Here is a 25,689-nt window from a genome sequence, read left to right on the forward strand (position 1 = left end):
AGGATGACATTCTTCTACTGGTATTCAGTGAAGATGAACAGGACATGACACTCAAAAGAGCTTTGCCTAATCTGAAGAAAAAATAATTGACTATGCAGAGGGAGAAATGTGCCTTCAGAAAAAAAGAAATAGAATACTTATGTTGCCTTGTTTCTGGTAATGGATATTTATCAAAAATAATCTTGTTAATGTCATTATTAAAGCTCCACAGCACACTATCAAAGAACAATTGCTGCCAATCTTAGGTCTTTGTGATTATTGTGCAAAGTTTATTAAAACCTTTGCAGACAAGACAGAAAGTTTGAAGCAGTAGTTAAAGCAAAACGCTCCTTACAAATTGAACGATCAAACCCCTAAATATTTGAGGAAATTAAAAGATTGAAGTAACTGCACTCTGAATGTAGAGATCTCCACATACCCACCAGACATCTGATAACTTTGTCAGAAACCACCATCATGATGGTTCCTGTTGGTGTATTTAAAGTTTGAGGGAGGACTCCATCAACATGATTGTACCATCTATCAAACTTTTAAAATGTTTTTGTATTTAAAAAAAAACAACGTTCCTATGTGGGATTGTGTTTTTGAAAATACAAAAACGAATTCTCATTTACCCTGACTAGAGTGAGGGTCCTTGCTTGAACAGGGAGTAACCTGACTGTCACCCAAAGACCCCAGTTCTAATATTGGTGAACAAGGGCCCAGGGACTGGATAGGGCATCACTTGTCAGAGCAGGAGTTTCTCCAGAGACCCCAGGTGCTGTCAGAGATAAGTCTTTGCTGTCCCTGAGACTCAAACAACAGGAGGCACGCTCTAAATCAAGCCCTTGGAGATTTCTTCACAAGATGGAAGGCACATAAAGTCCAGTCTTTGCCCTCTTACTCTGGCAGAAGCAGCAACTGCAGGATAGCTCCACAAAGCACAGTCACAGGCAGGGCAGCTCTTCTTCCTCAGCTCTTCAGCTCTTCTCCAGGCAGAGGTTCCTCTTGTTTCCAGAAGTGTTCTAAAGTCTGTGGTTTTGGGTGCCCTTCTAATACCCACTTTCTCCTTTGAAGTAGGCCTACTTCAAAGTAAAGTCTTTTTTGAATGTGAAATCCTGCCTTTCCCAGGCCAGGCCCCAGGCCCTCACCAGGGGGTCGGAGACTGCATTGTGTGAGGACAGGCACAGCCCTTTTAGGTGTAAGTGACCACTCCTCCCCTCCCTCCTAGCACAGAAAGCTCATCAGGAAATGCAGACTACACCCCAGCTCCCTTTGTGTCACTGTCTATTGTGAGGTGCAACCAACCCAACTGTCAAACTGACCCAGACAGGGAATCCACAAACAGGCAGTGTCACTGATATGGTATAAGCAAGAAATTGCTCACTTTCTAAAAGTGGCATTTTCAAACACACAATCTTAAAATCAACCTTACTAAAATATGTATTTTTAAATTGTGAGCTCAGAGATCCCAAACTCCACATGTCCATCCACTCCCAAAGGGAATCTACACTTTAATCAGATTTAAAGGTAGCCCCCATGTTAACCTATGAGAGGGACAGGACTTGCAACAGTGAAAAACAAATTTAGCAATATTTCACTGTCAGGACATATAAAATACATTACTATATGGCCCACCTTAACCATACACTGCACCCTGCCCTTGGGGCTACCTAGGGCCTACCTTAGGGGTGTCTTACATGTAAGAAAAGGGAAGGTTTAGGCCTGGCAAGTGGGTACACTTGCCAAGTCGAATTTACAATTAAAACTGCACACACATACACTGCAATGGCAGGTTTGAGACATGATTACAGAGCTACTTATGTGGGTGGCACAACCAGTGCTGCAGGCCCACTAGTAGCATTTGAATTACAGGCCCTGACACCTCTAGTGCACTTTACTAGGGACTTACTAGTAAATCAAATATGCCAATCATGGATAAACCAATCACATACAATTTACACAGAGAGCAAATGCACTTTAGCACTGGTTAGCAGTGGTAAAGTGCTCAGAGTTCAAAAGCCAACAGCAACAGGTCAGAAACAAATAGGAGGCAGGAAGCAAAAAGATTGGAGATGACCCTGCATAAACAAACAAATCCAACACATTCTAATAAAAAATGGAGACAAAGATTATGGCTGGCCCTTCTTTACTGTAATCTCTACAGTAATCTCTAGCACCAAAGGTAAAGCACACATTCAACATAAGCAAGAAATACGATGGCAACTTCATCAGCATATCAGTTAAATTAGGTCAGTGTAGTAGGCACTCCAACAGTGTGGCCTCACAGAGGGCTTGTGACATAATCACAACTTGTATAAATAACCGTAAATAGAGAAAAACCTGATGGATAGGAAACCAGAACCATAATACGTAATATAGTTCTGCAGATAGAACATATACAAAGATGAATTAAGGGAGAGGAGGGTGAATAATCTTCTCCTCTGTCTTAAATAGAATTCAATGCTCCTGTCATGTCTGTGGGGGAGATTTTGCATTGTATTATGGGACCAGAGACTCAAGTATGACATATTTAAAGCCCATCATTTATACACTGAGAAAAGTGAGAGACTGATTTAAATAATATGTCTTGAAGGTCTTTTTTGATGACCAAACTGCTTCTCTCATAATGTTCTCAACGTGACCTGAATAGATTAAAGGCTTTGATGCCTTACCTCCCTTAGTGGAAATGGCCTCAAAACTGAGGTATCAATACCTCCCTCTCCTCTGACCCAATAAACCTAACTTCCCAAAGTAGAGGCTGAGGCTGGGGTAAGGTCTTATTAAAGGAAATTAGTAACTGAGGAGACAAATCAGGATGCAAAGTGGCAGTTTGGGATACATACTGTTTCAGACACTGGAACTCATATAATTTGACACACTCGAAATGCAGGGTAAAACACAGATGTATACAATGTTTCATAATAGGAAACACCTTGTGGAGAAAAACGTTAGTTATTGAAACCTCAAACTTGACGTCACACACCCTATTGGAAAAAATCAGGAGGTTTTGCAATATAGAGTTGGGCAATTGCTTCAAAGAAGGATACCTGTTATCTTGCCATTTCAAGAAAAAATCAAGAAGTACTTTGACATCCCTTGACAATGTTTATTTAGGTTTAGGAGAAGTCATGTAGTGAACAGGACATAACACCTTTGATACCATGAAATGCTTACCCACAGGCTCCTCTGTCACCCAGATATGCCCTTCTGAAATAGCCAAAATACATTGGTCGACTTGTAAGATTTACCTTCAGTAAAAAATGCAACCAAGAAATCTACAACTGCCACCCGAGGGCCATATAGAGGATGAATCTGTTGTTCCATACACAAGTGGAAGAGCGTGATTTTGCATTTGCATAACTAAATGCATTCATTAACAGGGTGTGATTTAAAACATTAAATAATGTGTGCATATTAATCATATAATTTGTAGTAGATAACCACATTTAGCCATAATAAGCAATGCATGAGCCAATAAAGCTGAAATTAATTAAGTTAACATGATATTAATGCCATTTTGAATGTTAACTTTTAGGCGTTTTTGGTAAGGAGGATGGTGCACATATTTTTTGTGGTTGTTTTGCACTTCATGTTTTTTTCTTCACACTGTAGATGGTGTGTTTTCCATGAAGCCTTCTATTAGCTAGTGAATAGGTATTTGTTATGTATTTGATAACTGATAGTGAGGTTCCCACTGGGAGGAGGAGAAGGTGCCAGGTTGAAAGATTTGTGGGAAGAGCTGACTGCACCCAACAGTTGTCCAGTGTAACAACTCAAGGAAATATCCCTGCATAAACTGTTGTTCAGATATGTGAAAATGGGGAGTATACCTGCTTCCAGAGTTTGGAGAAAACAGATTGGTTCTTGGGAGTAGGAATGAGCAGAAATGTTGCAATTAGTGATTTTGTCAAAATATATATGTGTGTGTTCCTTAGACATGAGAGGCTAGTCTCCCTTCCCTTTCATTCACACTCTTCTGTGCTAGGGAGATGCTTCCTCATCTGAACGAAATGCCTTTCTCCAAACCTACTCTTTCTATAACGTAGAGTAGGGATTTTCGTTTATGGAGCACACTTTCTCGATACTCTGTATTCTTTATATAATTTGGGTTCCTGTAATGTTCTTTCTCGTGCTTAAATAATGTCTTCTTGGCAATTTAAATTTGTAACAATAATACTTACGATTTTATTACAAGACCGGAGGCTCATATTATGCAGTCTTTTCTTGCTTTAATTTTCAATAGCAGCCAAGTAAAAAGACTACAGTACCCAGAAAAAACACAAACTACAACGATGACATCATAGCTGAACAGCCAATAGGACATCGTACACCAATATTAACATCTTAACTGCGAGCAACAAGTCCTCTTTTCTTGCTGCTCGCAGTCAAGATAAGTACCTCCATTATTTTCTTCATACTATGTTTATACCAAGTGCCTGCTTTTGACTTTATTTCTGGTATTACTTATATCTAATTGTACACGAACATGTTTTCTGCTTAAACGCGCGTCTTGTGTTTCTGCTTAGACGCGCGTCTTCTGTTTCTATGCACAGCGCGTCTTTCAGTGGTCGTTTTCGGCCGTTGTAGAAGCGCGCGTGCATTCCTATCATTCTTAGGCATACCTCTTTGACAGGGCTCGCTGCGACCGGCATTTCGAGCGTATTTTCGCTCGTTTTTTCCCCCGGTTGGTCTCAGCTCCCTGCCCTCAGCCGCTCTGACGCTTTCTCCATTCGGTCTCCTCTCAGGTCTGCCTTTCATTGGGGTAACCGCCCCTATTTCCTGGTTCCTGCCCCTTTAGCCACTCCCTCCTTTTCTCCTCACATTTAACCCCTGTTGCTCCAGTTTCCTTCTCTATTTCAGGTTAATATTTTAATATATTTATTTTCAGTATATTTTACTGACTTTGTTGTCATTATGACTGAGGAAGAAGATTCCCAAGTCTTTCAAGAGAATTTAAAATCCTTTATTAAGGATTCTGTCCAGAAGGCAGTGGCTGTTTCCATGTCTGATATAACAAAAAATTTAGAAGCCTCTTTTTCCAAAATATGTCTTCTTCCAAGGTGCCTGTTAACAAAGGCAAGAAACGTGCGGCCACCCTCCCGATGCCGTCCAAAGGCGTTTCTTCTGGTCCTTCCACCCGAGAGGTATCTAAATCGGGTCCCCCTCCCTCTCCAGTTCATATTACACAATTGAGAGACACTGATGATGACGATGATGACTCTCCTAGTCATACCGATGATATGGACGGATCTTCAGATCCATTTTTGTCTGGAGAAAAGGCGTAAAATTTCTTCTAGTGACGGTGGTGACGTTCACCCTGTGTCTCATGTGTTAGTTGACCATGCTGGCGAAGCCTTATTCGACCCTTCCCTCATTGTTCATCCAAATTCAAAGGAGTGGTACCCGTCTGATCATGTGGCTGATTATGTTTCATTCTTTTTACGCCATTCCCTCGACAAAGCTACCCGCAATAAGCTTAAGTCTGAGTGTCCTCGTCCCTCATTACCGGATAACATTACTTCTACCCCGATTATTGATCCCAACATGCTGATGTTTTTCACCAAATTTGGCAAGGATCCCAAGAAGGGTGTCGATAGAGCTTGGTCAGGTTGTCAGGACAAGCTCCTGGATTTGGTGGGTCCTCTAACCAGAATTTTTGACTTGGCGGAAGAGGCTAAAATGGACAACAGTCCTATAGATCCTGAAGTTCTCTCGAACTGGGTGCAACGCGCTATCTGCATGCTGGGTAATGCCAATACTCAGCTATCTATTGAAAGGAGGAAAAGTCTCCTGTTGAAGATTGATCCTAAGCTGGCTTCTTTAGCCTCCAAGGATGATGGCCCGTTGGCTAAGGGCCAATTATTTGGGGATTCTTTCATCAAAGATCTGGGGAAATATGTGTCCACCTTTGCCTCCCTGGACAAGGCCCAACTTTCTATGAAAAAAGATCTTTTCATCTCGGGTTTTTGCCAGGGCCGGCAAAGGCAGGAGTCGCTTTGCCGGCCGCTCCATCAGAGGCCAATACGCCAACAGAGACTCCTACAATCAGCAATCCCAGCTTGAGACCTACACGGGATACAAGCCAAGATTCTATCCCCGTCGATCAAGAGGCTATCGTCACAGGGGCTACGCCAACAGGGGAGACCAAACCTCCGGTAAGTGTTTCCAGTTCTGGCCCTCCTCCAGTAGGAGGCAGATTGGCTCTGTTTCTAAATTCATGGCTTTCTCTCACCTCAGATCCCTGGGTAATTCAGTCCATTCAAGGGTACCTCTTAGAGTTTTATCAAACCCCAATTCAATCCTGTGTTCCTCTTCCCCTATTTTTTTCCCAAGATCAAACCGAGCTTCTGCGTGTCGAAATCCAGTCTCTCCTTTCCAAGCATGCGATAGAACCTGTCCCGTTCGACCCTTCGGGTTTCCTCAGCACCATCTTCCTCGTCCAAAAGAAAAATCAGAAATTTCGTTTGGTGTTGATCCTAAAGGCTTTCAACAACTTTATCATTTATCGACACTTCAAGATGGAAACTATTCTCCAACTCAGGGACATTCTGCTTCAACACGATTGGCTGGTCAGATTAGACCTTCAGGATGCCTACCTGACAGTGCCAATTCATCACTCACACAGGAAATTCCTTCAATTCCAGTGGCTAGACTCCTTTTATCAATTCAGAGTTCTTCCCTTCGGGCTTTCTTCCGCTCCTTGGTGTTTCACCAAAATTCTCAAACCCGTTGCGGCCTTTCTCCGCTCTCACGGAGTTCGTCTAATCCTTTATTTAGACGACTTTCTGTTGATGGCACAAGACAAACGTCTTCTTCTAGACCATCTTCAACTTTGTCAGAACCTTCTTCTCAGCTTAGGCTTTCTTATCAATTTTCAGAAGTCGGACCTAATTCCGACTCAAAAGTTGGAGTTTCTCGGTTTTCTAATAGACACTACTCTGTCGGTGCTTCAGCTTCCTCAACACAAAGTATCCTTAATCAAAAAAGAGATTCGTCAATCCCTATCCCTCCCTCACATCTCCCTCAGGACTCTGGCACGTCTGGTAGGGCTTTTGGCTTCCTCTATCCAAGCCATCTTCCCAGGTCCTTTACATTATCGCGCCCATCAGCGGCTCAAGATCCGCCATCTTCACAAGGGCCTCGCTTATTCGGATCCCTTGGTCCTAGACGCCGAATCCAAGGAAGAACTTCTATGGTGGTTGACACATCTAGATGCCTGGAACGGCAGAACTATCTTCTCTGCCGCCCCAGATCTTGTATTAGAATTCGATGCAAGTCGGACCGGTTGGGGCGCAAGATGTGGTCAGTTCTCGACTGGGGGCGCATGGTCTCTGAAGGAGTCCTTCTTGCACATAAACAGTTTAGAGATGCTTGCAGGTTCCTTTGCCATCCGCACTTTTGCAAAAAACAGAGTAAGTTGCACCATCCTCCTCAGGATGGACAATTTGTCTGCGGTCAGGTATTTCAACCACCTAGGCGGTACCAAATCCAAGATTTTCTCCATGCTGGCGAAACATCTTTGGGAGTATTGTCTTCCTTGTCGGATCTCGGTCAAGGCAGTGTTTCTGCCAGGCAGGCTGAATACAGTAGCGGATTGGTATTCCAGACATCTTCACGATTCTAGCGATTGGCAATTGCACCCTTCAATATTCAGGCATCTTACTTCCATCTTTGGCGAAATGTCCATAGATCTTTTCGCTTCTCGCCTCAACTCCCACCTTCCTTCCTATTTCAGTTGGAGGCCAGATCCGCAGGCTCTAGCCACGGATACTTTCCTTCAGACGTGGCCGTCATACCTTCTTTACACCTTTCCTCCCTTCCTGTTCATTCCTCGGGTCCATGCTCAAGCACGCAGACAATTATCCACTCTGGTACTCGTAACTCCTTTCTGGCAGACTCAACCGTGGTACCCAACTCTATTGGAGTTGGCAATCGATCGACCCGTCTGGCTTCCTCACTTTCCCAACCTCCTCTTATATCCCCAAGGCCAACAACATCAGTTGATTCTCGACGGCTCCTTGTTCCTCATAGCCTTTAGAATTTCGGGTCGTCCTGGAGAACCCCAGGAATTTCGGAAGATGCTGCTCAACTCATCCAGCAGGCCAGGGCCCCTGGAACATCCAGAGCCTACAAGTCCGCATGGGGCCTTTGGAGCAGCTGGTGTTTGGACAGGAATTCAGATCCCTTTTCAGCTAATGTAGTTTTAGTGATAAATTTCCTGGCTTCTTTAGCCTCTCAAGGTAAGGCCTATCGCACTATTAACATTTACAGATCTGCCATCTCTGCTGAACATCAAAGAGTCGATGGCAGGCCAATTGGTGAACATCCTCTCGTCTGCCAATTATTAAAGGGAGTAAGATACGTTTTTCCACCATCTCCTAAATATAATGTCATGTGGGACGTTAATCTGGTATTACGATTTCTCACCACTTGGCCTGATAATGATTTGCTCTCTCTCAAACAGCTTTCGGCCAAGTTAACCATGCTTTTATGTCTCGTCTCTATCAAACGTGTCTCAGATGTTAAGGCATTGGATGTTACTTCCTTTTTCTTCTCCCCCCTTGGTGTTTCTTTTCAGATCAAGAGACGTACTAAAACTAATTTAGCTTGTGTTAATTATCAATTTTTTCCCTCTCAACCCAAACTATGCGTTGGAAATTGTTTGAAAAGTTATGTGACTCGTACTGCAGATTTGAGATCATCCTCTGCCTCCCAACTACTTATTTCCTTTCAGAAACCTCATAACCCTGTTTCTTCCCCTACTCTGGCTCGTTGGGTTAAATGGGTCATGTCCCTAGCTGGCATTGATATAGGCTTCTTCGGTGCCCATTCGGCTAGAGGAGCTATGGCCTCTCGCGCCTTTTGGGCAGGATCCTCTTTACAGGATATTCTCAAGTCTGCAGATTGGTCGAATGAAAGTACGTTTAGAACTTTTTATTGTAAGCCGATTTCTCATGTTTCAGATTCAGTCATTGCTATGCTTTGAACATGCATAATATGAGCCTCCGGTCTTGTAATAAAATTTAGATTTTCCTAGCCGTGGTGTCTGAAAGGCTAGATTTTATTAAAGACACGGAGGCGAGTATTATCCCACCACTGTTTTAACCCGCCCTGTATCTTTGTTTCAGTGCCAACTCCCTCTTCCAGCGTTGGCTCATCATGATTCACACGAACAACTCCTACCGACTTTGGATTCGCCCTTCAACGTCCATTCTTCCCAGACTGCACTCCGCTTTCGCCATTTTCGAGATTGTTGCATGGACATTGTGACTTTGGTTTCTATTTTTTATGCCGTTTTGTTTGTTACTTCTCCTCTTTAGTTTCACATCAAGAAAAGAGGACTTGTTGCTCGCAGTTAAGATGTTAATATTGGTGTACGATGTCCTATTGGCTGTTCAGCTATGATGTCATTGTTGTAGTTTGTGTTTTTTCTGGGTACTGTAGTCTTTTTACTTGGCTGCTATTGAAAATTAAAGCAAGAAAAGACTGCATAATACTCGCCTCCGTGTCTTTAATAAAATCTAGCCTTTCAGACACCAAGGCTAGGAAAATCTCAATTTATTATTCTGATTACCAATTACTATGACTACAATTTGTTACTAAAACCCTTTAAATTAATTTAAATTCTATTTGTCATGTCCTTTGGAGCCTAATGGTTTCACTGTTTATGGTGATATATGTAAATTCTAGCTCGGAATTACTTCTTCATGTTGATGAACAAAGGTCGATACAACCAATGACAGGGTTTGTATGATGATTAAACCCATAGATTAAGATTCATTAATCCCTGCTCAGGAACCACCCAACCCAGACTGACCATGCATATTCATAACTAGCGGTGGGAGCCTATAAGTATTGAATAACCATCAAAGCTTTTTGTGAAAGGCCAGGGCCAAAATATCCCTATTGTAGTCCACTAGTTATAGTAGCTAACAACCATGAGAGTCACTATCCAGTGTCACTGGTTCCCTTCGAATGGGGTGGTGGGGTCCCAGGCTTCTTGAGGGTACCTGTGGGTTTGTCCATGCCTGTGGACTGTCTGCTTGGCAATGACCTGGAGCACACCATCTAGAAAGAGGTGGAACTCCAATCCCACTTGGAGACCTTAGGGTTGCCTGAGTGGGTGTGCCTCACCACATGATCTGTGGCTGCCGGATAGGGTAGTCAGAAGGACCTGAAGCCTGGAACAACGGCCCAGGTACCTGCCAGCAAGAGAAAAGGCAAGGGGTGCAGTAAACTCACTCCTGAAACATTCACAGTCCGGGAGGAGGCAGAACCTAAGGGTGAAGCCAAGGAACCTGCAGGGAAGGATATTGCAGCCCTGGGAAACCTACTAGAACTGATCAATTTGCATAAGGAAGGGGTTCCTCCAGGGAAGAGTTATGCAGAGAGCAGAAAGAGAGCCCTACTCTGGAGGGACTACAGTGGTAGGCTAAGGCCCAGGCAGCTGACAACACCTTGGATGTTCACCTGATTTACAATGAGAATGGTCTCCTGTTCAGCAAGCCTAAGGTTTCTGAGCCTGGTGCAACCTATGTGTTGGTGGGCCCCCCAGTACTACAGGGCCTTCCTATTGGAGCTGGCTCATGATGTTCCTCTAGCAGGTCACTCGGGGCAGGACAAGACCTTTGGCAGGCTAGTCACCTACTTTTATTGGACCTGAATGTAGATGACCTCAGCAGCATTCTGCAGGTCATGTCACACCTGCCAGGCCAGTGGGAAGTCAGGAGGAAAGAGCAAGGCTCCTCTGATTCCCCTTCCCATTCTTAATAGCCCTTTTGAGAGGATAATCATCAACATTGTTGGGTCTCTGGACCCCAAGACAGCCCAGGGCAAAAAGGTAATTCTAGTCATGGTGGATCACACCATCCAGTACCCAGGAGCTATAACTCTGAGGACAGTGACTGCACCTGCATTGGCCAAGGAACTGGTGGGAATACTTACCCTTGCAAGGCTCCCCAAGTAAGTAGTCTCTGACCATGATACCAACTTCATCTTGGCATACATGAAGTCCATGTAGGACGAGTGTGGTGTAACATGCAAGTTCTTCACACCCTATCATCCTATTCCAATGGGCGTGTTGAGAGATTTAACAAGACCCTTAAAGGCATGATCATGGGCCTGTCAGACCCCTTGAGGTGGAAGTGAGACATCCTGTTGGCATCTCTGTTGTTTGCACACAGGGAGGTATTGCAGAAGGGTGTTGTATTCAGCCCATTTGAACTTCTATATGAGCACCCTGTCAGAGGGCCTCTCAGCCTGTTGAAGAAGGGTTGAAGCAAGCTCTTCAGGTATGATCATCTACATGCTGGCCCTCAACACCCAAATTAAGCGCTTCATAAATAGGGTAAAGAAGAATCTGGAAGCCGGCCAGGATGTTAGGAAACCTTGGCACAGCCAGAAGGCCACTCTGGTCAAGTTTCAGCCTGGTCAAAAAGTGTAGGTGATGGAGCCTCTGGAGCTCAGGGCATGCAGGAATGATGGTCTGGGCCATATGAGGCAAAAGAGTGTAAAAGCGGGATGTCACCTATCTGGTGGATCTCAATACCCCAGGAACCTTTTATGGGTCCAGCATGTCAGTCGCCTCAAACCCCACTTTGAAAGATCTGAGGTCACCATGCTCCTAGTCATGGATGTTCGAGTGGCAGAGGAAACCTCTCCCTGGCCTCCTTTCTTCAAAGGAGCAGGATGGGTCAGTAGAGGGTGTCAACCCCACCTTGACCCCAGAGCACTAGAGGGGATGTCACCAAGGGTTGAGGCAGTTCACCACTCTCTTTTCCCTAACCCCAGGGCTCACTACATGGTGTACCTATGATATTGACACTTGGGAATGGTGGTGAAGGATAAGATCTACAGGCTATCTTTCAAGGTGAGAGCCATCATGAAGGAGGAAGTCTAAAAATGCTTTAGCTAGTGGTAATTGAGTCCTCAAGCAGCCCTCTGGTGCTGGTCCTTAAGGCTGGTCCACCTGCCAACACTGCTGCAACCCCAAAACCAGGATCTGTGTGGATTACCCGAGGCTCAATGCACAAAGGCCCTGAATTAAAAGGGCCTAGCACGACTTTAGCGCCACCTTAGCGTAATTTTTTACACTAAGGCAGCGCTAAGGTGGCCTTTTCCCTACACCATATTTACAAAGTAGCGCAGGGCATGCATTGCACCACTTTGTAACCCTTTGCGCTTTGTTATGCCTGCGCCAGGCATAATGTGTGCAAAGGGGGCTTTCCCATGTTGGGGGGGCTGAAAAAATGTCACAAAGACATCTAGGAGATTTATTTGCATCATTTTTTAGGCACTTTTAATGTCTGCTCAGAGCAGGCATTAAAAGGAGGCATACCATTATATACAATGAGCCTCAATGGGCTTTGCAGGATTTGCGTCAACATTTTTGACACTAATTCTGCAAAGCTCTGACCTAGTATAAAACATGTTGATGCTAGTTTCCTAACTACTGTCATGTTGTGCTGTATCTTTGATGTGGCGCACACAGGGTGGCATTAGGTGGGCGCTAAGGAGCACAATAAAAGTGACGCTGCACTGGGTGCAGTGACACTTTTCTTAAATCTTTCCCAAAGCATGTTGCTCACTCCATCCCCAAGCTGATGAGCTCATTGATCAGTTAGGGGCTGCTAAGTTAATCAGCACATTTGATCTAATGTCTGGTTACTTGCAGATTACCTTAACTGATGGGGCCATAGAGAAGTCTGTGTTCTCTATCTAGAATGCCACATCCAGTTTAAGATTATGCCCTTTGGGTTGGAGGACTCCCCTTCCACCGTGCAGAGGATGGTCACTCAGGCCCTAGCTAGGTTGGAGAACTTCAGTGCCCCTACCTAGCGACATTGTAGTCTTCAGTTCAAGCTAGGAGAAAAACCTCAGAGAAGTGTTTCAGGTTCTGCAGAGCGCAGGCCTGACTATCAAGACCTGTAAGGTTCAGTTATTTACTTGGGTCACTAAGTTGAAGGGGGCAGATACACCCCTCCAGGCCAACATTTAAAGCATTCTGGCTTCCGAACCACCCAAGACCAAGACAGAGATGTGGGCTTTCCTGGGCCCCACTGGGTACTATAGCTTTGTCAAGGGGTATGACACCATTGTTGCTTCCTTGACAGAGCTGATTTAGTAAAGCTGCCCAGACAGAGAGGGATCTGGACGGAGGCATGCCCAACTGCTTCTGACACCCTGAAAAAGGCAGTGGACACGGTACTCCAAGGAGTTAAATGTGCAGACAGATGCCTCAGAGCATAGGGGTCATGCTCTGAAAGCTAACCTAAGGGGACATAGATCAACCAGTAACCTTTATCAGTGGGAGGTTACTTTACAGGGACCAAAGATAGTGCGCAATAGAAAGAGAAGCATTTGCAGTGGTCTGGGCACTGAAGAAGTGGAGTGAACCTAGGTTCACTTCTGGATTCAGACAGACCACGGACCCCTCAGATGGCTAATGTAGATGAGGGATGAGAATACCAAACTGATCAGGTGGTCCATCTCCCCATAGTAAATGGACTTTATGGTGGAGTATCGCCCTGAACTGATGATGCCAATGCTGATGATGTTTCCAGGTTCTTCTGCTTTAGTGACGAGAACTCCCATGAGGGTGGGTATTTGTCCCTGCTTTCAGCTAGGAGGGACAAATGTTGGACCTGGCATTCTTGGTGTGGTTTTCAACCAACATCTTTCCTACTATCCTCTTATTTCTGCAGACTTTGTGCTGGCTTTAGAACTCTGGGCCCTCGACCACTGCTAAGCAGTGCTAAAGTGCTTGTGCTCTCTCCTTTAAACATAATAAAATTGACTTACCAATTGGCACATCTAATTTACTTGTAAGTCCCATGTAAAGTTGCACGACATGCACCAAGGGCCTGTAAATCAAATGCTACTAGGGGGCCTGAAATACCGGTTATGCCACCCTCTTGAGTGGCCCTTAAACATGTCTCAGGCCTACAAGTGCAACCTGTGTGTGGGGTTTAAACTTCCATTTCGACATGGCAAATTAAACTTTTGCCAGGCCTAACCCTTCCTTTTGAATACACATGTCACCCCTAGGTTAAGCCCTAAACAGCCCATAGGTGCTGTGTATTTAAAACGTTGGGCATGTACTTTTAACTTTTACATGTCCTGGTACTGAACAAAAACTCTTAAGTATGTTTTTCAGTACTGCCTCTCCCACAGGATAACAATGAGTTACCTTATTGCATTCACTAAGCACCAGCTTGCAATTGGGAGATGTAGGCATGTTGAGTTTGATGTCTAAAGAATTGTAATTTAAAACTCTCTTTAATGGTAAAGTCTGATTTTATGTCACAGTTCTGAAAATGACACTTATAGAAAGTTTACATGTTATTATTCTGACCAATAGGTGCCTCTATCCTGGGTCACATGACTAAGGTATACCTGACATTTGCTCTTTGTGTATTGACCCCAGACAGTGATACAAAGGGGGAATAGGTGTTGGCAGGATAGGCCCTCTTTGACTTGATGAGGTGGATGAGTTGCCACCTACCATGGGTACACATCACAAAGGGTCTGCCTGAGCACAATCACAAAGGGTTAGGCACTAGTCTTCTGTAGGGGTGGGACAGTTATTCCCCCTTTTTCTACTGTTGCAGTGTTGGTAAATTTGACTTCTATACCTGGTGATGACAGATTTCAGATAAGCTCATGATTGGCCATTGGTCCAGTGATCCATTGAACTGCGGCCTGGTTGTGAGAGTGTTGTGGGTAATTCCAATAGAAGGTGTACGGGGGTAGTTAGTGAAGGCAATGCCATGGGCATTAAAGGGAAAACAAATGGATCTGTGTGATGTACGCCTTAGGTGTGATCTGCCTTCTGCTAAGAGGGCACTGGGAAATGGGACCTTCAGGTTACACAGATATTGTGGTGGGCACATTATCCCTCTGAGCTATCTTTTCACCTACCCAGGCAATGCATCACAAAAGGTGGTTAAGGCCCATCTGTGGTGCCCTGCTAGACCCAGAATGTGTGGACTCCTTGCAGTAAACATTCCAGTTGGCAGGACCAATGCAGTGACGTCAGTTACCCTACACTCTGGAAGCTATGCTGGGTACCTGATCAATAGAAGCCCACATTAATACTCCAAGCACAGATAAAATGGAACACAGTACATTATATCACCCAAGGTGAACTTGCCTACAAATAAATGAAATAGCCTGTGATTCGTCAGAGTATAACTTTTTGGAAGCCTCACCTAAGAAAAATAAGTCATCTAATGCTTGCTCCATAGTTGTGCTATTACCTGACACTAATCACCTAAGGAATTATTACCATCCCCTTCAAAGTTACATATTTTGGGATGGCAGGCTCACACCCCTGTCAAGTCAGCCACAGAAGAGCTTGCAGTTTCGATCAGTTCCCGTGGGATTCAGCTGCGACCAAAAGTATAGAGTCAGGAAAGCAAAAAAACTCATCCTTGGCTGCCTGCACTTCCTCTCCTCCTCCAGAAACTCAGCTTTAGTGTTTATACTGGTTCATTTTGACAGCTATACAATTGGCATTAAGCAGCTTCTGAGCCTTTAAAATAGTCATTAGCTTTGCTCTTCAGTCTTTTGGCCTTCTCCAGATGGCCTGCAAACCCCAGCTGGTTCTCCCTCTGCCATCTTACCATCGTAAAGCAGTAGTCTATAACCTGCACAGTTGTGACGTCTCCTAGACACTGGATGCACTCAAGGGGCAGCCACTTTAAGCCCCTGTACAGTATGCCCACATAGAATACTCTTAGTACAGGATGGCTTACAGAACACTAGACCGCAACTCTTACATTGGTTCGTCTGAGCCGTGGACATGTATGCGTATCCAACCAAATGTGCTATTGTAGCTGGACAGATAGTGCTAAGTGATTAATTCCACTGGCTGAGTGGCAGAATTTATTGATAATTCTGCCTTATAAGAGTAACACAGATTTACTAAATTCCTACGGTTCTGCCCACAGAATAAAAAATTCCACCCACCCCAAATCTTTTGTTGCCTATGCATGGTGGATCTAATCAATCTAGAATGACATTCAGAGACATAGGGGAAGGAACCCACTCCCCTGATCTTGGGTGTATGATTATGTTGGAATCAAAATAAGACTATCTAAGGACATCTAGAATTTCATTATCATGACCTCTAGCAGAGGTTTAAACATCCACATTATGAGATGCATCCCCATTAGAACTGCCATTACAATCCACCTGATGCAAAAGATCTAGTCCATCTCCCAATAGAGGCTCTGCCTCAGGGGTCACGGGTGGTTGTCTGTGCAAAAAAAAGTTGTCATTGAAACTGATCACTCTCACCTTTTTCAGCACTTTTTCTGAGAAGTATTATCAATGGTATCCATGGCTCGCTTCATCTCTCTGAGATGTTTCAGAAGTATGCTTAAGCTTGAGAGGGCATTTACTACCCTCTTTTGTGCCACAAGAAGATATTTCCATACTATGAGATGAGCATGGTTCTTTCCTAGGACAGGGATGTAAATGATATGTTGGGCAGCCAAATGAAGCCATAATATATTTACAAACAGTTGCCTAAAATGTATATCAGCATTCACTGTTAAGTGAGCAACATCCTGAACTTTGAGACAAGCAACTTCCTTAGCAGATTCCTGCTACTTAATTCTCAGTTGCTCTTCCATTCAGCAAGCAGACCTCTCTGCCTCTTAGCGATAGGAGAAGCAATTAACTTTAGCTTCCTCAAGACTTTTTCTTAGTGCCCTACATCTAAAACTAAAATATCAGTAATCCGAAGGATAAAACCCCACTGCTGTAACATTGTTCTACTGAAATCCCCTAATCAAATCTTCAACTTTCTTATCCCATCAATATAAGTATTTGTTCATATGTGCCTTAGAGCAAATAATAGACTTGCAGAAAAGAAAACTGTGAGCCAAAGAGAAAGAGCATTATGGCTAGAGAAGCATTCTGTTAGGAACCTGTTAGACGTAAGCACAGCTACAAGTATCCAACTACATCTGGGGAAAAACCTCTGGGCATTGCCCAAATCTGGAATATTTCAGGTGGCTAAAGAAGCAATGAACACCAACACGCACATATGTGTTAAGCCTTCAACGCGGCTTCTACCAAACAACCTTTGATCACGTCTCTGTCTCAGCTTCAGCTACAAAATGTGGGCACAGGTAACAGGCCAGAAATTGTAAAGGAAAACCCAAAAAGGATTGAAATACATGTCCGACTGCTGGCCTCCACAACTCAGCTCATGGCAGTGCACACTTAAGCAACCAGGTTCACAGAGCGATAACAGCATAACCAGCTTCATTAACTATTGTGGCCAGATCAAGAATTAATCTGTGCTAAAAAATAGAGGAACTTATGTCCTTCTAGAGCAGCAAAGAGGAGGAAGTGCCTCCTACATTAGGGCTATTTATAAAAGTAGACAATGATGTCACAAGACCTACATGAGGTCATGAAATTGGTTTGTCTAGTATGCTGACCTGATTGAACTGATATCCTGATATGCTGATGAGGTTACCATGTGTTTTCTTGTTAAATTTATTGTTGAATGTGATAGAGCTTAAAATTTTGTGATGTCCTTCATGTCACAAAAGTCATCATGATGTTACAGTTTAAGTTAATGAAAGTTAAAGAATGCAAAACTAACATAGCTGCACAAACATGCAATTTAAATTTGCAATTGCTTGTATTTCAGGGTTCTACTTAGATGCATTTTGAATTAAATCATGTTAGATGGATAAGCCTGATGTTAAAATGAAATTTAGACTTTAGACTAACAGTACATATAGAACTGATATTGAATTTATAGTGATTAGTAAATGATTAAAGAGTTACAAATATGTGCAAAGTGAGAGAAATGCAGTACTCTTTTCTACTAAATGAAATGCAGTAACAAAGCTTTTCCATTGAAATGAAATGTATTATTCATGTTAATGAAATAATATTAATGGTGAATTTATCTTTGCATATACTGTGTTTTACTAAAACGTTTTAATTAAATGCATTATGTGTAATTTTGTGTTAGCGTAAATGAGGCCTGCAGAACTTGCATTTTTCGGTCACATAAAAGTGTTGAAATATTTTTTTATAGCATGAAGTCTTCTTTCAGATTTTGTTCCCATGAATAGCAAATTCCTTTTGTAATGACCCCCAATGTTTCAATGTGGAAAGATGTATTCGTTTTTCCTTGGAAACAGTAAAGGAACATGGTCTGAGTTCATATACATTTGTTTCAGCCTTGCTTGGATTCACACTGAAGTGAGATGTTCTCTTCTTGAGTCTGGGAAAGAATGTAAAAGTTGCAGGTTTGAAGCCATACAATTATTTCCCATTGGATGATGCCTATTCAACGTGACATGAACTGATACCTTTCACTAATCAGAATGTTTGGTGAAATTTTGGACATTTGAACTTTGTTCTATTGTGAGCCTTCCTGAACTGTCCTGAGAGGATCTTTGCAGACTCCTGATGCTTGCTGATCCTCATGCTTTGCTGATAAAGATTCCTTGAATGCTGTACCCTTGTAGAGGTGTCTTCCTCTCTGCCATTTGCCCTTACCTTTGAAATGTCCTTTTTAGAAATCCTTTTATTTTCCCATTCAGAAGACTCTTAACCGAGCTTCTTATGTGCTGATGCTTACCCTTTTTACTTATCTTTTATCAAAACAAGTTTATCATTTTTCAAATTATTTTTGTACTGTTTGTATTTTGTTTGCATGTGTTTCTCCCCACACATGTATTACCCTGATTTGGTTAGCTATAGGGTTGACCTGTGCCCAGCCAAAGATTATTGACTCTGCTAAATTTGAATTGACCAATTATTGTTAACTCTGAGCAATGCATTATATCAGTGTCTCAGATATTCTTATTGATGTTATGACTTATTCTTCTTGAATGCTTAGTTTTATACATGTAAGTTTGACAGAATCTAATTTGAGGCCTTGTGCATCCCTTGGTGATTATGTATCTTTATGATTTCGTTTTGGGCATTGTCTTCATAACTGTAAGCTTGTGTTTGTAATAAATATTTTACCTTCATTTCTGATTGGAATTTTTCTTCTGTGGCCACGTTGGTCATGATATCTAAATTGTTTAGGGTGATGTTGAAATTGTGTTGATAGTTTTACCACCCTACTTACTGAGTCAAAAGAGCCGTTGACCTTGGTGAGCATTTGATTACTGCTAAGGATGAAAAATGGTACAGCAAATGTGTTCTTTAACTTTCCTACTAGAGATTACAATAAAGAAGTGTTAGTCATAATTAGGTTGCCGGTCTTGTAATAGAATCAATCTACACCTGCAGTCCAACAAGGAGCTGAAGTTCTATACAGTGGCAGCTTTAGGGAGGTACCGCCGGTGCCTTCGCACCTGACTGAGCTCAATGGGCACTGCATTCTGAAACATTTAATGGGTTTAAAAGCACCTGCTCCTGAGTTGTTTATGTGTCAGCAATTTTCAGAATATATTAAACATTTCATGGTAACTCCGGTGATTAATGTACCTGCTAACGAGATCTGAGTTTTGTCGAATAACAGTTTTGAGTCGTCATAAAATAGTGCAGAGGGGTAATGTGCCTGCTGCAAAGCTCATGTAACATATAGGTCGCAGAATTGTATTTTATATATGTATCTCAGGGAGTTACTGCTTTAGTCAAAGAGATACTTTTGTTAGGTCAACGCCAAGCTCTGTATTATGCTTTAGATCTGAGTTTTTATGTCTCCAGACCAAGCACTCTTAAGTATGCTGCCTACAAGTATGGCTGGCACGTGACTCCTACACTTTGCAGCCCTTATTGTCCTAAGTAACATTTCCTAAATATTGATTTATACACCTGTATGATTAATTGAATCTGTATAATGTGTGTGTGAGGTAGAGTGCTCTGACACGCTACATTGATCTGAGGAGTGCTATGAGTGAAATGTGAGAGATGAGGGGCACCCCTGAAGTATGGGAGTGAGGGGATCTGTGGAGAAGCATGTCAATGGGGCGAGACAACAAAGATTGTTGCACTGGGGGCCAGCAGCGCTAAAAGCCGGCCCTGGCACTACATTTGCAACAATACCACGTAATGCTAGTGCCAGCCCACACCCCAGTGAATCATAAGACTAGCATTACCTGCCGTGCTCTCCACAGGGTTCGACAACACATGCATTTTATAAACAGTGCGGACGGCCTAACATGTTCACACTAGAAAGATCGGAAGCTCTTATTTCACTCAATAGAGTAGCCCCGCCCTCCCTATTGTTCCCACCTGCCATCCCAGAGACACTCAGCACAATTTCAACACACCCCGATGAAGTAATCGGGTGAGCTCACAGTGCACACATTCCCAGAACCCTGGGGCAAGTGGGGTGTTTAAAAGGACACCCAAGAATACTTCAAACAGAGTCAGCAGCGGCAACAAGTTCTAGCCACAGGACAATTCTATTCCTTGGTATTGTTATGAAAATTGTGAACTCTTGTCAGCAGAATTTGCTTGCATGGTCTAGTAGAGAGAAACTCTGATAATAGCTACTGTCTCTGTGGTTTAATGCTGGGCGAAATTCAGAAGAATAGTTAAACCTTATTAAATCATTAAAAAATACATTTTATTTTATAGAGTAAACATCAAGCATCATGAATGTTAGAACTCGTGGTCATTACGGTGAGTTTCAAGTCTTCCTCGGAAAAGCCTCCGTCTTTTATTACTTGCTCCGATTCCAAAGCCCTCAACATGCTTTAGCATCATTCCTCTAATTCACACCCTTGTTGAACGGCTGGCACTTCTTTTGCTTTCTTAGCAGCCATCTTAAATTGTGTATTTGTTTTCTGTTGCTATTAGTCTGTCTAATTGTTGGTTCATGTATCGCACTTTGGGGTGTGAATGTGTGTTTTGTACGAATAAACTGACAGGTCAGTTGACAGTGAGGGGGTGAGCAGAGAGGGAACTCAATGTGTTCATAAAAATCTAACCTGAATGGCAACTGGAATAAATAAATTAGAGGCACATTCGGCCCTGTCTCATCTTGTACAAGCATCTGTTCAGAGGCCGTTTTGGAGTAATGGTGACAAGAAGTTAATATGACTTTCAGAATTAAGAATTCTCTAGTTATAGCTTTAGCAAGCCCCTCCAGTCATTCTCAGCACTGAGAAATCAGCAATGCACGTGCACTGTAGCATAACATAACAACATAACATAATATGCTCACCATCAATTAATTGTGGTCGTACTTATTTCAAGACACAATAGCTCGTGCTCTAAGGTAACTCTATCTGGTGCCCCTGCCATGCTCATTTTTATCATCACTCATTGTAATGCAAATGTTGCAGTTATATTATGAATGATGTAGAAGATGTCATTACTGATGTAATATGTGAGGTAAGTAGCAGTGCATGGTGAGGGTGAGAGTTATAGTTAACTTACAGCACACGTTGCAGTGTCTTGAGATGAGTATAACTGTAACTGTTGAATTTCTGTGGGTCTGTCAGTGCAAAATCTTAACCTAACTATAACGTCCCTCTAACCTTTGTTTTTTAGTGAATTTCTACATTTAAAAAAAATTCTAAATCCTAACTATAACGTCACTGTAACCTTTGTTCTTTTCAGTTAATTTCTAGTTTTTTTTTTAAATGTTAAATAATAATAAATTACTTTATGTTAATCCTACCCTCGCTGTGCACAGACATTGGCTGTGTATGGCGGGGTTGGCTGCCCCCCATAGGCACCTAACCCCACGCCATGCACAGCCTGCGGCCAGGTCCTGCAGCCACCCCCCGTTTGGCACCCAACCCAGCATTACCAAAAGAAGGAGGGGCAGACCCCCTCCGTGGGCTTATTTTGGCCCGAGGGACCTCATCTACCAAGGCCCAGCCATCTCATGAAAGGGGAAGGGGGCCTCCTGGCCCCCCTTGCTGGCCCAAATTTGGTCTGGGGACCTCTTCACCAGGAGCCTTTCAATACAAAGTAGGAAAAGAGGCGGGCTGAATGGTCCCCCTACCATTGCTAATTTTGGCCCTGGGGATCCCATACCCTGGGGCCCAGCTAATTCATCAAAGGGGAGGATGGCCTCCTCCCAGGGCCAAGGGGCCCCATCTTCGAGCCCCAGTCAATCCAAAAACCAAAGGGTACTCCATAACCCAGGACCTGAGCACTTACTGGAAGGGGATGGGGGTCACATGCCCCTTCACCCCGGGTCCTATCCCCTGTGGCCCAGCCACTTCTTCTTGGGTGCCCTGGCCCCACCCAGGTCACCCAGTGTGCAATTTTGTGAACCACAAGGGGAGCCTCAATCTTTCTACGGTCCCATTGCTCCTGCACACAGGGAGCAGTAAGAAATGATGCTCCCTGCAAGCAGGAGCAATTTTTCATCTGTTTCTTGCCCGATTGACAGCGGGAAGACAGATGATAGGTCAGCTTCCAGTGAGTGGCAGCAGTTTTCTTGCTACCGCCTGCTGGGACCGAAGATACTGTTTGCTCTTGCTTGGTGGGAGCTGCCAAAGCTCCCATCAAGTGACAGTAAACAACTATGTCCAGAGAGTGGGCACCTCAGGAAATAGTGAGCCAGCAACAGGTTTAATTTTTACTCTTTCACTCGCGCCTCTGCCATGCACTGTTTTTTCCTTCAATAATTTGAGTTTTAATGTTTCATTTTTATTTGTAATGACATTATAGAAGTTGTAATGAGCTCTGTAATATCTGGAGTAATTAGCAGTGCATGGTGAGGGTGTGAGTTATAGTTACCTTAGGGTGCAAGTTATAGTTATTTGAAAGAACCCTAACTATAACTGTTGAATTTCTATGGTTTACTATTAGTAAATTCATAACCTAGCTATAACGTGCCTGTAACCTTTGGTTTTTAAGTGAACCTTTTGTGTTTTTTTAGCATATAGTAATTTTCCTTACTCTACGTTAATCCAATCGCTGTCGTGCATGGCCTAGCGGCCCACCCAAACCTGTGCTGCGCATGGCCTTTGGGTGTGCACAGTGGGGGTTCTCCACAGGGTCTCACCTGTGACCAGTCCTTGGGGCCAACCCATATAACCACCCAACCCTGCATAGCCCCCCTCCTCAGACCGATATCAGCCCCGGGGACCCCATCTCTCTGGGCCCAGCATAAATATATATTTTTTTTCTTGGGGCGGTGCTGCATGCCTTCCCCAGACTGATCTAGGCCCGAAGATCCCATCCCCGAAGGCCCAGCCTAAACATTTAATTTGTCAGGGGGTGGAAGGGGGCCCATGCAGTCCCCTTCCCCAGGATGATCTCAGCCCCGGGGACCCCATCCCCTGAGGCTTGGCCTAGTTTATTTTTTTTGTAGGAGGACTGTTTGAAAACTCTCCCTTCATCAGAGCAGCGTGTTTGCTGTGACTTGCCAGCAGCTTCAAAGCTGATGCCAAGCCACAGAAAACGGCTATGTAACAGGGGTGGGCACCCCGGGGCATAGCAGGAGCCGGCCCTGGGGTTTGGCGTTCCCCAGGCTATCATTGGCTCCATGAGGGGGGGCCGCGCGGCCAATATACATAGCCCTGGGGAGGTGGTGGTACCCTGGGCTGCAGGGGGTTCCAAATAGACTCCTGTTCTCTTTTTTTTTTTTTTTTTACATCTGCCCTGAGGAAGTGGTGGTCCTTGGGGTTGCAGGGGGCTGATTGACCCCCCCACACCAAATTTACTTAATGCCCCAGGGAGGTGGTTGTCCCTGGGGCTGCGGGGGAGGCACATGGCCCCAGTATCAAATATACTTAATAACCTGGTGTGTGGTGGTCCCCGGATTGTGGGTGTGGCCCCCTGCACACAATATAATGAATGCCCCGGGGATGTGGTGGTCCCTGGGACTACTGGGTGGCTGCATGCCCCCCGCATGCAATCAAATGAATGACCCCGGGAGGTGGTGGTCTGTGGGGCCGTGGGGGGGGGGGGGTGGGCACCTCCCCCCACACTTCAATGATCATTTCCCCTGGGACTTGGCCCACCAAGGGGCTTGAAAAAGATGAAGTGCTGGAGCCCGTGTTTTATTTTTTTTATTTTTTTGCTGGATCTGCCATGAATCGCAGCAAAAATGACAAAATACATACTTTTTTGTTCTGAGGGGTCCCTGTGGGACTCCAGCACCATTGCTAAGGAGTCAGGGTGCCTGTACCCTGGTCCCTTTCCATTTGTTTTAGATTTTTGTCTGGGTCTCGACTCAAGCCAAGTCCCAATATGGCTGCCAACACTTCCTGGTTTAAATTGTTGGCAGCCAATCAGATCTCAGCACGAGATCAGAAGGGGTCACAAATCCTTCGCATCCCTTTATATAAAAATTTTGATTTTCTTCAGTTTCTCAAAAACTATTGAATAGATTTACACCAAATAACAAAAAGTGCGCTTTCTGGACCAAATGTCACCTTTCTGCCAAATTCGGTGTAATTCCATCCAGTGGTTTTAGCACTATCGCTGTTCAAGTTGTCCTATGGGAATTAACATTGGAAACACTCTAAATTTCACCCCCCGCTTTATCCCAGCCCCTGCATTTGTTTCGGAAATTTTGCGTGACAATTCGTCAAGCAGTGCCAAAAATATAAGCAAGCAAAAGACTGCTTTTTCTAGAGAAACACCTGGTTATTTAATGAAAGGTTTAAGTAAAGTTAATGTCTTAGGACACGCCATGAGCGATAAAATCTGTGAGGTCGTAAGCAGTGCATGGTAGGGTGCAAGTTAAAGTTAGCTGTTCTAGCAATAACTAGAGAATTTCTATGCCCTTTATTTAGTTCAAAACATTATTATTGTCACTGAAATTTTCCCCTAACTATAATGTTACTTTAACCTTTTGTTTTTTTAGTGAACTTCTAGGCTTGTTTTTAAACAAAAAGTAATATTAAAGTAAAGTAAGTCCCTGAGTCCTGTAATGGTTGCCAGCAACATTTTCCACATGTTGCTGGCAGCCACTGACAGAGCTCACTCCCGCTGCAGTCTGACTCCCATAGCAGTGACGTGGCCCATGGGAAATAAAGCTCCTTGGGCCAATCAGAATGCTCTATTTTTAATTGTTACTCCTGCAAGAGTTTCTCGAAACCCTTGTGGACCCAACCGTCCAAATATACAATTGTTTTGAACTTTAATTTCTCAAAAACTACTAAACAAATTTACACCAAATCACAATTAGCACAATCTGCGGACTAAGATCTAGCTTCCTGCCAAATTTGATGCACCTTGGGACATAAAAAGCCAGCCCTGTGGAGTGGTGGTCCCCAGGTCAATTAATGCTCCAAGAAGGGTTGTGCACGTGGCTCCCCCTCTTCTTTTAAAGGCCAAGCCCCGGGGAAGTGGTGGTCCATTGGGCCGTAAATAGTCTTTGGAGGGGGAGGCCCTCTTCCGCCACATTTTTGACCTGGACCAGGAAAGTGGCGGTCCCAGGAGCCAAAATTGGATGTGGGGATGGGGGACGCATGTGCCCCCCCCCCAAGTTATTCATTGAAAGTGCCCCTGGGGCCTGGCCCACCCAGAGGTCAAGTTTAAACAACCCTGGGAGACCAGGCTTCTTTTTTTTTTGTTTTGTTTTTGTGAGGGGACCACACCACCAGGCCTGGGAAGTGTGGTATTCACTGAAAAAATCAACGGTTACAGGGATGTTATAGTTAGGTTCTGAATTTACTCATACAAAACCATAGAAATTCAGCAGTTATAGTTAGAGTTATTTCAAGTAAGTATAACTCGGGCCCTAAGGTAACTATAACTTGTGCCTTCGCCATGCACAGTTTTCTTATTAAAAATGTCATT

The sequence above is a fragment of the Pleurodeles waltl genome, chromosome 6, assembly GCF_031143425.1.
Source record: "Pleurodeles waltl isolate 20211129_DDA chromosome 6, aPleWal1.hap1.20221129, whole genome shotgun sequence".
NCBI lineage: Eukaryota > Metazoa > Chordata > Amphibia > Caudata > Salamandridae > Pleurodeles > Pleurodeles waltl.